This window comes from Clinocottus analis, unplaced genomic scaffold (assembly GCF_023055335.1).
Source record: "Clinocottus analis isolate CAN_PGR_092001 unplaced genomic scaffold, fCliAna1.0.p SCAF_15, whole genome shotgun sequence".
Lineage (NCBI taxonomy): Eukaryota > Metazoa > Chordata > Actinopteri > Perciformes > Cottidae > Clinocottus > Clinocottus analis.
In genome coordinates this window covers 212,868-224,057 of record NW_027175876.1, presented here as the reverse complement: position 1 = coordinate 224,057, position 11,190 = coordinate 212,868, and the positions used below count along the sequence as shown (strand labels likewise).

The 11,190-nt window shown below is 42.5% G+C and overlaps 1 pseudogene; it reads right to left on the bottom strand.

Annotated features, from left to right (window-relative positions):
- Window positions 1-304: 304 nt before the first annotated feature.
- Window positions 305-10,586, bottom strand: LOC137785918 (uridine-cytidine kinase-like 1; annotated as a pseudogene).
- Window positions 10,587-11,190: the final 604 nt, after the last annotated feature.

The window sequence follows — 11,190 nt, the reverse complement described above, 5'->3', positions numbered from 1 at the left end:
TCTCTCATTCACACGCAAAACATTTAGTAGTTAAACTCGTATGACAGACGATGTTTTCCTGCTTGTCAGAACATTCTATATTTCTTCTACCTATCAATCACCATCATGAAGTACATGTAAGCCCCGCCCACTTCTAACTCAAACCAATCACCATCATGAAGTACGTGTAAGCCCCACCTACTTCTAACTCAGACCAGAAATATTGTTTGTAGTATTTGAACATGCCAATAATTTACTTTGTCAAACTTTAAAACTTATTTATTATAAAGTAGAGTCTCTTAAAACAATAAACTACCATGTGGGTCAGTTTCTGTAATTCATCCACAAAAACTAAATGAGCAAATTCAACATTCAGTCATTTTGTTAAAAAAAAAAAAAAAGCTTCAGCAGCCGAGTGAAATAGTGTTTTTACTCAAATAATTAAAATAACCAACATGAATGTTTTCCACTTCAATCAGCGGCCATTTTTCAAGTATGAATTTCACAGTACTGATAAGTAGACGTGGTATTTTTTTACTTCTCCCCTAAACACCAAATACTCGTGCAGGAGACTAAAGACTGGAACGTGTCGCCGGACAGGAATTAACTGTAAATCTCTCCGGCTGACGTTCGAAATGATTTATTTACATTTGATCGCTGTGCAAACAAATCAAGATTTTCCCGTTTAAAAAAAAACCGTTAGGTGCTCGAATAAGAAACCTGCATCACATCCGACAATATTTACAACGTCACTGGAGCATTTCTCTCGGCTTCAGGAGCCGAGCGTCCTGCAGGAACACGGACGGACCCGTCGAAGTTTAAACGTCTGTAAACTCGGCTCCGACGTGGAGAGACCTCCGACCAGAAGGCAGCTCGTCGCCTCTTTGCTTCTGGAACAACCCTCCTCTCTCGCTCTCTCTCTCTCTCCTCACAAGTCCATCCCTTCATCACTTTCACACCAGTCAGACGGAGCGTCGGTGCCGAAGTAACGATCCCCAAAGTTACCTTCAGAGAGAAAAGGAAAAAAAGCAGGAAGATTAGGCTTTTAAAATCTGGAAGAAGAAAAAAAAAGGATGCAATCTGCAGCCTCACCACCGGGTGGCGACGCATGCTGCACACTGGATGCAAAGGTCACAAAACAGGTTTCACTCGCTTTAAACTGTCACTGAGTCAACGTAGAAAGAAATAGTTAAACTGAGGGGTCGAGGTGACATGAAACCACAGCTTTGCAGCGGACCGGCTCACCGATGCCCGGCACGATGTGGAACTGGTCGTTGACCTCCTTGTCCACGGCCGTGGTGATGATGCGGACCTCGGGGAAGGCGTAGGCCACCGAGTGGACGCCCGTCTCCGCCATCAGCAGCGACAACAGCAAGATCTTGTCCTCCGCCACGTCGTGGTCCTTCAGCAGAGGAAGCTCGTTAGTGAGAGCGCCGCAGAAAGTGTGTGTGTGTGTGTGTGTGTGTGTGTGTGTGTGTGTGTGTGTGTGTGTGTGTGTGTGTGTGTGTGTGTGTGTGTGTGTGTGTGTGTGTGTAAAGCTGACGTACGAGCAGCACTCTGACGGCCATGAGGGCGGCGGCGCCGGTGGACACGGTGCTGTCCATCAGCACCACGAAGTCCTCGCTGATGTCTTTAGGCAGCCGGAGGTAGTGAAGCTGAGAGGAGCATTACAGCACAGCTGGTAGTTATTAATTATTATTATTGACACATTTTGAAGGAGTTTTATGGAAAAAGAGGAAAAAAACAAACCCTAAAATCAGATGAAACTGAAATAATGTGAAGTTGTGATGATTTAAGTGTCCAAACTAAACAGAAGAAAAAGAGGAAAAATCCTAGAATTCATCTTTTCTTTATCATTATTGTTTTTAACTCATTATTGTGAAGTATTTATTACGTTTTACTTTTATATTATTATTAGTTTATATTGTTGTATTTTAATTATATAGATATGTTTTTACATGTTGCTTCTTGGCTCAATGTCGCACTTTTAAACTATTTCATTTTTTAAAATCATCTTTTGTTTGACATTTCCATCTAGTCTGTTCATATAACAGTTGTAGTTATATTAATATATATTTTAACCTTTTTTACTTCACATTCTTTATTGTTTAGACTCATATTCATAATACTTGTTTAGATCCATCCCACTACTTGTTTGCACGTTTCTGGATCCCGCAGGATTAATAAATTGATTATTTTTGTATCTTATTTTGAAAAGCCACCTTTCGTTTCGAAAAGGCGCCACGTGAACAAAGTGCATTGTGGGTAAACTCGGCGTACCTCGGGCTCCCCGGTGTCGTGGTTGGTCTGGATGAGGATCTTCCTCAGACGGATGTCCTTGCACACGGCCGTCAGAGCCGGCTCCATCGTCTCCCCGGCCCTCAGGATGGAGACGCCGGTGATCTACACACACACACACACACACACAAAACACACAAAACACACACACACACGAGGGCTTTCAGTGTATGCAGCTTTAGGGAACACCAGCTGGGCGTGTAAGACGTGCTCAGACGTACTCTGTTGCCGCTCAGCTTCTTGCCGTGGTACAAACCACCCTGAGGCGTCTCCACGGAAACCTCCTGGACGGGCGAGAAGAAGATTCAATGAGCTTCAACACATGAAGCATAGACTTCTATACAACCAGAGGAGTCGCCCCCTGGTGGTCAGGAGAGAGAATGCAGCTTTAACACATGAAGCATAGACTTCTATACAACCAGAGCAGTCGCCCCCTGGTGGTCAGGAGAGAGAATGCAGCTTTAACACATGAAGCATAGACTTCTATACAACCAGAGGAGTCTCCCCCTGGTGGTCAGGAGAGAGAATGCAGCTTCAACACATGAAGCATAGACTTCTATACAACCAGAGCAGTCGCCCCCTGGTGGTCAGGAGAGAGAATGCAGCTTAAACACATGAAGCATAGACTTCTATACAACCAGAGGAGTCGCCCCCTGGTGGTCAGGAGAGAGAATGCAGCTTCAACACATGAAGCATAGACTTCTATACAACCAGAGCAGTCGCCCCCTGGTGGTCAGGAGAGAGAATGCAGCTTCAACACATGAAGCATACTTCTATACAACCAGAGCAGTCGCCCCCTGGTGGTCAGGAGAGAGAATGCAGCTTCAACACATGAAGCATAGACTTCTATACAACCAGAGGAGTCTCACCTCCAGCGGCAGGAAGGAGAGCGCGTGCTCGATCAGGAGGCGCATCAACCTCTTGGAGTAGAAGATGAACTCGTCTCTGTTCGTGTCTTTGTTCCTGCGGCGAAAGCAGAGGAAACCACTGAAGCACCCGCTGAAAACCCAAGTGTGTGTGTGTGTGTGTGTGTGTGTGTGTGTGTGTGTGCTGACCTGATGATGGTGTGCATGCCGTGCACCTGCGGCGTGCGCTGCATCACGCTGAGGGTTTTGGGTAACGGCTGACCCTGGTGAGCCGAGGCCAGAGCCGACCTGCAACAAAACACACACACACACAGACACACACACACACACACACACACACACGTTGTGAGTCTGAATACTTTGTTTACATGTTTACAAAGATAAAAAGTAACTAAAGGTGCAACCGGCCAGAGAAGAGTTTCTTGCAGCAGAAATGCGTCGTGTTTCTGCTGCAAGGCTTCTGCATGGAATCAAGTCTCGTTTGCTCTGAAAGGATCTTGTTGTCCAACTTGATTGTTTACAACAACAAAGATTCAAACCAACAAAAAATAAAAGAAAAAAATGCACAAACAAGAAATGCAATTCCTCAAAAAATCAGCACTTTAAACCAAAAGCGATGCAACAAGCAGAGGAATTCATTTCTGCTGAAACCAGTTTCATGCTCAGAAGATGTTTCATGCTTCAGCTTCAACGACAACGACAACTTTTGTCTTTCACGAAAGACGACAAAAGCCAAACGAGCTTCATTCAGCTGGATGAGCAGCGTCTGATCAACGAGGTCAGAAGCACGAAGCAGCAAAGAGGTCAAAACACTGAGAGACAGTAAGAAGACGACGACGCCTCACATCTCACACGGAGCTTCCTCTGAAGACGAAGGAGATGTGTGTATGTGTGTATGTATGTGTGTATGTGTGTATGTATGTATGTATGCATGTATGTATGTATGCATGTATGTATGTATGTATGCATGTATGCATGTGTGTATGTATGTATGCATGCATGCATGTATGTATACACACAAAAAGGACAAGAAAAGACAGAATATAAGAGGAGAAAAGGAGGTGAAAAATCAGTAAAAAAAAACAAACATCTGGACTCACGGCACAGGATAAACACAGCGGCGCTCGTCGCCCCCTGCTGGACATTAGAGAGAACGCAGCTTTGACGCGAACGCTGCCGCCTGCTGGCAGTAAGAGAGAAGTGCAAGAGAAGAGCTGCTGACGAGAGAGAGAAGGTATTCTCACCTTCAGCAGCTCCTTGTTGGCAAAAGCCAGGATTCCCTCAAAGATCACCACGTTGGCCCCGTACACAGTTTTCTGTCACGAGGAACAAAAGAAAGAACATCTTGAATTAACAAACGTCTTCATATAAAACAATATGCTTTATGTGTCTCTTCATTGACGAGCAGACATGTTTTACTGAAAGAAAGTCCCGAAACGGAGAAAGACTTTGTCTCTATCTGGGAAATAAACACATCATTTAAACTTTGTGTTGATGAAAAGAACTTTACAGCACGAAAGAGGGTTGATCTAAAACCAACAGAGTGTGTGTGTGTGTGTGTGTGTGTGTGTGTGTCATCACGGTCTCAATCAAAGGTAAAATGGTGCAGAGGATGTCACGACCTCGTCAGCTTCCTCTGACCGGCTCCACGGAGTCAATGAGCCGAACACTTTGTATTGATCTCTCTCTCTTTTTTTACGAAAAGAGAGAGAGAACAAAGAGAGGAGGAGAGCGTTCAGGCGAAGTTTTAAAAAAAGGAAGAAGAAGAAGAAGAAGAAGGAAGTGAATTTAGGAGAAAACAGATGAGTGTTTATCGATTTGTTCATTTCCCTCGTTCTTTACCCCGAAATGATTTAGTGTCTTTAACGTAAATGTGTGTGAGAGAGAGAGAGAGAGAGAGAGAGAGAGAGAGAGAGAGAGAGAGAGAGAGAGAGAGAGAGAGAGAGAGAGAGAAAAGAAAAAGCAAGAGAGAAAAAAAAGAAAGAAAAATAATGAGAAAGAGAGAAAGAATAGAAAGAGAGAACGAAAGAAAAAGAAAGACAAAAATAAAAGAAAGAGCGAGAAAGAGAGGAAGATGGAAAAAAGAGCACAAGGGAGAGAAAGACAAGGTGACCTTGAGTTTTATCTGAAATAAATAAAAACTAAGAAATCTCCTCTGAAGCGAGTCGACGACCCCGAGAACCAATCACATCCAACCTGCTGCACAAGTCCACAAAGACACAACAAGGTACAAAGAGCTACAAAAAGATACACAAAACTACACAAAGCCGTGACATCACGTCCCAGAGCAGCGGAGCCGGCGGTTCGATTCCCACGAGGCCTCGGGGCTCTGAGCGCTCGTGTCTCGAGACACTGAATCCTTAATAATTAGATAATTATCCGGCGCGTTCAGCTGTGATCGACCAATCGATCCCTGGGGGGCGGAGCTACTGACGCGTGACCTTAACGCTGCTTTTACCCGCCACGCTGCAGCTGTAGTTTATTATTCGCTCCAATATTCAATCCATACAGATTTAAATGATCAATAATGCTACGATCACTTTTCATACAAACATGAAACACAGCTGCCGTTAAAGTCACTTCAACGATGACACGGTCACATACAAGCAATATGAAAAATGAAAAGAAAGTTTGACCCATTTTTATTTATTTATATATATATATATATATATATATATATATATATATATATATATATATATATATATATATATATATATATATATATATATATATATATATATACATACATATACATATACATATATATATATATATAAATATAAAAATTGTATATTTATTTTTTATAAATATAAAAAATAAAAGAAATAAAAAATATATATAATTATATTTCTTTTAATTATATGTATATATATATATATATAATTAAAAAATATATATATGCATTTTCCTTATTTTATTATATTTTTTTGTATATAAATTGTGCATTTTTGTTATTATTTTCTTATGAATTTAGATATATACATTGTGCATTTTTCTTATGTACTGTAAATATTGCGCGTTATTATTTTATTTTATAATATATATATATATATATATATATATATATATATATATATATATATATATATATAGCATTTTCCTTATTTTTCCATTATAATCTTTGTCTATATTGTGCATTTTTCTTATGTTCTTCTATTTTTTCTATATAATGTCAATTTTTCAAATTATTCTATTTGTCGTATATATTGTGCATTTTTGGTCCATGTTATTGTGTAACCTGTATGTATAACTGCTGCTGTGGCACGATTAGTAGAGTATCTCTCTATCTAGCATAGTGTTGATCACCGTTGTTCTGCACAGACACACAAACGGCTCCTCACCCATTCTTTGCGTCTGCAGTGGGACGTTGACGCTCTTCCCTTTCTTCAGCTTCCGCAGGACAAAGACCAGCAGCTCGAAGTCGAAGGCGTCGGGGTGATCGAAGTTGTACTCGCTGCTGTCCGCCAGCGCCTCCTCGTCTTCATTCAGCACCTGAACCACGGAGGCACAGACTCTTCTTCATGTCCTACAATCACCTCACAGACTCTTCTTCATGTCCTACAATCACCTCACAGACTCTTCTTCATGTCCTACAATCACCTCACAGACTCTTCTTCATGTCCTACGATCACCTCACAGACTCTTCTTCATGTCCTACAATCACCTCACAGACTCTTGTTTATGAAGGTAGATTTGTGTCTTTATTACGTGAGCAAATTTCTCGTTTGTAAGTAAATTATCTGACTGCAAATCCCAAATCTTTGTTTTTAAAAAAAAATCTTCACACTCAACAAAAAAAATATATGCTTTCAAAAAAAGGAACCATTCAAAAAAAAAAATTTTTTTTTTTGTTTTTTTTTTAGAGCGTTTTTTGGAGTGAGAGCCTTTTTTAAGAGATTTTTTTTGTTGGGCAATTTTTTTTTTTTTAAGAGAGTAAAGACTTGGGATTTGCAATCAGAGAATTTACTTACCAACCATTAAATTTGCTCGCGTAAGAAAGAAACAAATCTACCTTCATACTTGTTCATGTTCTCCACTCACACGCGAGGCTTTGCCTTGTAGAACGAGTCCATGGAGAGCAGAACCACTCAGGGAACGTCCAGCGCCTCAATGGTCTTGTTGGCGACGGTGGTTTTACCAGAAGCACTTCCTCCACAGACCTGGAGGAGCAGAACACAAGAACCACAACTGAAGATCCAGCGAGACCGGCGTAGTTTTGGGGTTTAATAAAGAAATAATCCAGAGAACAAAGAATGAATAATAATGTAAGCAAAAGGTTTTCTCATTAAGAGGAGAATTCCTGAAGAAAATGCATAGAAGTCTGTCGTGCTTTTATGAAACACAATGATATTTTTAGTGAATGATCATCAGCAACGTGGTTTTAATACAACAATACACTGACGAGTGTGAAGGGAAACATCAGCACGGAGTCCAGATGCACGTTTGTGACAAATTTGAAGAAATTTCCCTCGAGGCTTTCCCTGAAGCCAAATCAAACCACAACGGACGCACAACTTGGCCCCACGAAGAGGAGAAAAGAAAGAAAAAGAAGCCCGAGTGGCCTCACTCGACCTCCTGAGTTATGGACCACAGCGGCCGTCCTTCAGGAAAACCACCTGGGAACTGGGCCAAGACTGCCAAACCAGTGTGTGTGTGTGTGTGTGTGTGTGTGTGTGTGTGTGTGAACAGAAATAGCCTACAGAGCTACTTCTGTGGTATAAACAACTCTTGGTGAAGTGTTGAAATAGGCTTTTTGTTGTTGTCGTCGCTCAGATAAGACCCGTCAAGGTCAAAACTGCTGACGGGGCAACTGAGGACCAATCACTGCAGAGGCTCCTCCCTCTTGAGGGCGATTACAGCTTCAGAGCGACCACAGTTCTGACTTTACTAAATCCTATTGACCGTGTTCGTATAGATTCAATATGGCCGGTTATCACAGATAAAACAGTTTATTCTATTTGCAATAAAACCAAACTGAGGAGAAAGAAAACCGAAGTGTGTGAGCTTCACACTTCTTCATCGCTTCTTGAAATCTCTGCGCGCACACACACACATATACATACATACACACATACATGTCTAATAAGTCCCCTGCAGTTGCACAGTCGGGCTCTTTTATCGACTGCAGAACAGCAGAGTGTGAAATTGAGAGCAGCCAGCGCGGCCCGTTGACAACAACAGATTGCCACTAAAGACGGCGTCCACTCGCCGCTCCACGCCGCCCCGATGCGTTTAGCCACGGGCCATCAGCCCCGAGGCGGTCAGACAAACACGCGTGCACACAGAAAAACACACACAGGCTTAATTTTACTGCCGCTGGAACCGAGGACGATATTTTACCTGCTGATCAGCAAGATGGCGGCTGATGAGAAGGAAACATAATAAATACATACACATACATATATATATATATATATATGTATGTGTATACACATACATATATATATATATATGTATGTGTATACACATACACACACATATATATATATATATACACATATACACACACACACAGACACTGGCTCACCGATGACGAAGGCCTCCTTGAAGGTGGTCCCGGTGACGTTGTACCAGGGCGGCCTGCCGGCGGTGTAGATGGTCCGCTTGTTGGTCCTCAGCAGCGGCGGCTCGGTCTTGGACCGGCTTGTGGTCCGTCTCCTCGGCGACAGAGACGGGGTCAAAGGGCAGCGAGGGACGCGGGTCGAGAGGCCGTCCAGGGAATCGTCTCCGCTCCCGCTGGAGTGAGAGACGGGGAAGACGACAAGACGCCGAGATCAGACAGCAGCACGAGCCCTTAAGAAAATACACGGGTATGAAAAGCATCTCAACTCAGACACAAATACTTTTAACCTCACTGATCAAACACTTTCCTGCAGAATGCAGCTCTGATTTAGTTTGCAACTCGTAAACAATGTTAGTTTTTACGCCGTCCGCCATCAGAAATGCCGTTCAGCTCATAGTTGGCCCCGTGCTGCTGCTGCTGCTGCTCCATGTAAAAGGCATTTAAATTGTTGTGTGGCATCTGCAGGCTCCACAAAGATAATTGGTCTTTATTTCTGATCAAACATAGCTTATGAGGCTATAAATGGGCAGAAAAAAGGACCCAAATTGTGGCCATTAAAAGCTGTTGTTATATTCGTGGCCCTGCAGACGCTCCACTGTCCTGCGGAGAGGCGAGAGGGAGGCGATGGGCTCCGGCGTCTCTCTCTGAACTCGTCTCCGCAGTGAGGTCTCTGCTGTCGGTGCGGTCGAGGGGGAGGACGGGGGAACTCGCCGACAACCGCCCCAGGAAATCACACCGCTGCCCCGGACGCAGCAGCAGCGCGGCTCAAAGGTGGAGGCCAACGCTCGCGTGAGTAAGGCTGTCATCACCTGGCGGGGACATGAGCGTCTAAACTAACCTCCACCTCTTGTGACGTCATCAGGTTGAATTACATCTTCAAATCTGGAGGATTATTAATGTCTTGCTTACGATAAACATGGACATCCTGAATATATATGAAACATAACAAGGTCTTCATTTCGAGTAGATTAACACTTTTGTTTGCGATATTTTATTCTGCTCAAAATAAGATCGTCTCCAACTTATTTGTGTAACTTCTTGAAGAAATAATGAAGATTTAAGGTTCTTTCTCTTTTTTTTAAACGAGATAAGTGATATCTGTGATGATAAATAGCTAAAAGACACTATGTGAACCCTTGTATGACTTGTAAATATTAAACAAAAGTTTAAATATGTAGCCAGAGAGTACAAATGTGTATATTTGTTAGTATTTAGAGAAGACAATGGAGAAATCCTTTAGCAAAACCTGCCAATGTGACAGTTATTTGTGTGCATGTGTTAAGGATTTAGCTTCTGAAGTTTGCATTAGTCGAGCAAATCATTAACCTGACCTATATATGTTGTTTTTATTGGGCTTGAGCATACATGTGAGGAAATGACACACACCAGGTCAGCATCACAGACAGATACTTGACCCCCACAGTGCTACGTGTCATGATAACAACCCATACTCATTAGACACTTGAATACGAAGCATATCAAAGGTTATTCATGTCTTTAGTTATGCCGAATTAACCGGGACACGTTAAAACACTGGAAAGATGAAATCACGCCTGTTAGAAATGTTTGCCAGCAACCTAACGGACACAATCCGTTGTTTACACACAAGAGTCTGGCGTGAACGCTGCTCGTCCGCGTAGCTTTTGTTCACCGCAGCCACGCGCACACAACGCGTCAGCTAGCTCCGCGAGCTAACGTCAACCGCTCACTGTTTCTGACTCTGAGCCGCAGACGTTTACACTTTATTTGTTTGTGTATTTATTATCACCTGTCGGACCGGGAAGCGGGCCTGTCCGCGCACTCCGCTGCGTCTGTCGGCTGTCCATCTGGTTTAACGATACAGGCGCTGCTCGCTGGTTCCATGTCGGATCCTCTAGTCAGCGCGGCGCGGAAAACCAAACACTGAGAGCGTTGTGACGTCACGGAAGCGTAAACTGATGCTGCGTTTCTGGTAATCGGAAAAATGCCACTTACTCTTAATTCATACTTTAGAAGTGTGGAAGATGTAGTAGATGTTGTTTTTAATAAAATACAAATTAATACAATTGAAGCCTCAGATCAGTCTTTTGGATTGTCACACCTGAATTTAGCAGTTTTCTGTCATAAAATATGCAATACGGTTGTTTTTTGCTACTTTCTTGCCACAACTACGACACAATTTGAATAGTTTATTTCAATTCATTTGTGCTACTTCTATTTAAAAAATAACGTGTGCATCAGTTTTGACATAGAGGCTATGTGGCTGCAACAACACAATAAACGCACTAAACTAAAATGTACGTTTTTCCCACCAGACTTTGAACGCATCATTGGCGCGGCTGTCACAATGAATGATGACCAGAAACGACCGGAGACGAAACTCTATAATAATATTACTACATACTACTATTGTAATGCATTTTATATCTTAAAACACATCGTGTGATAAATACAGTAAGCGGCCACCAGTTGACTTGTTTACATCTTAATCTTCGGCCGGTT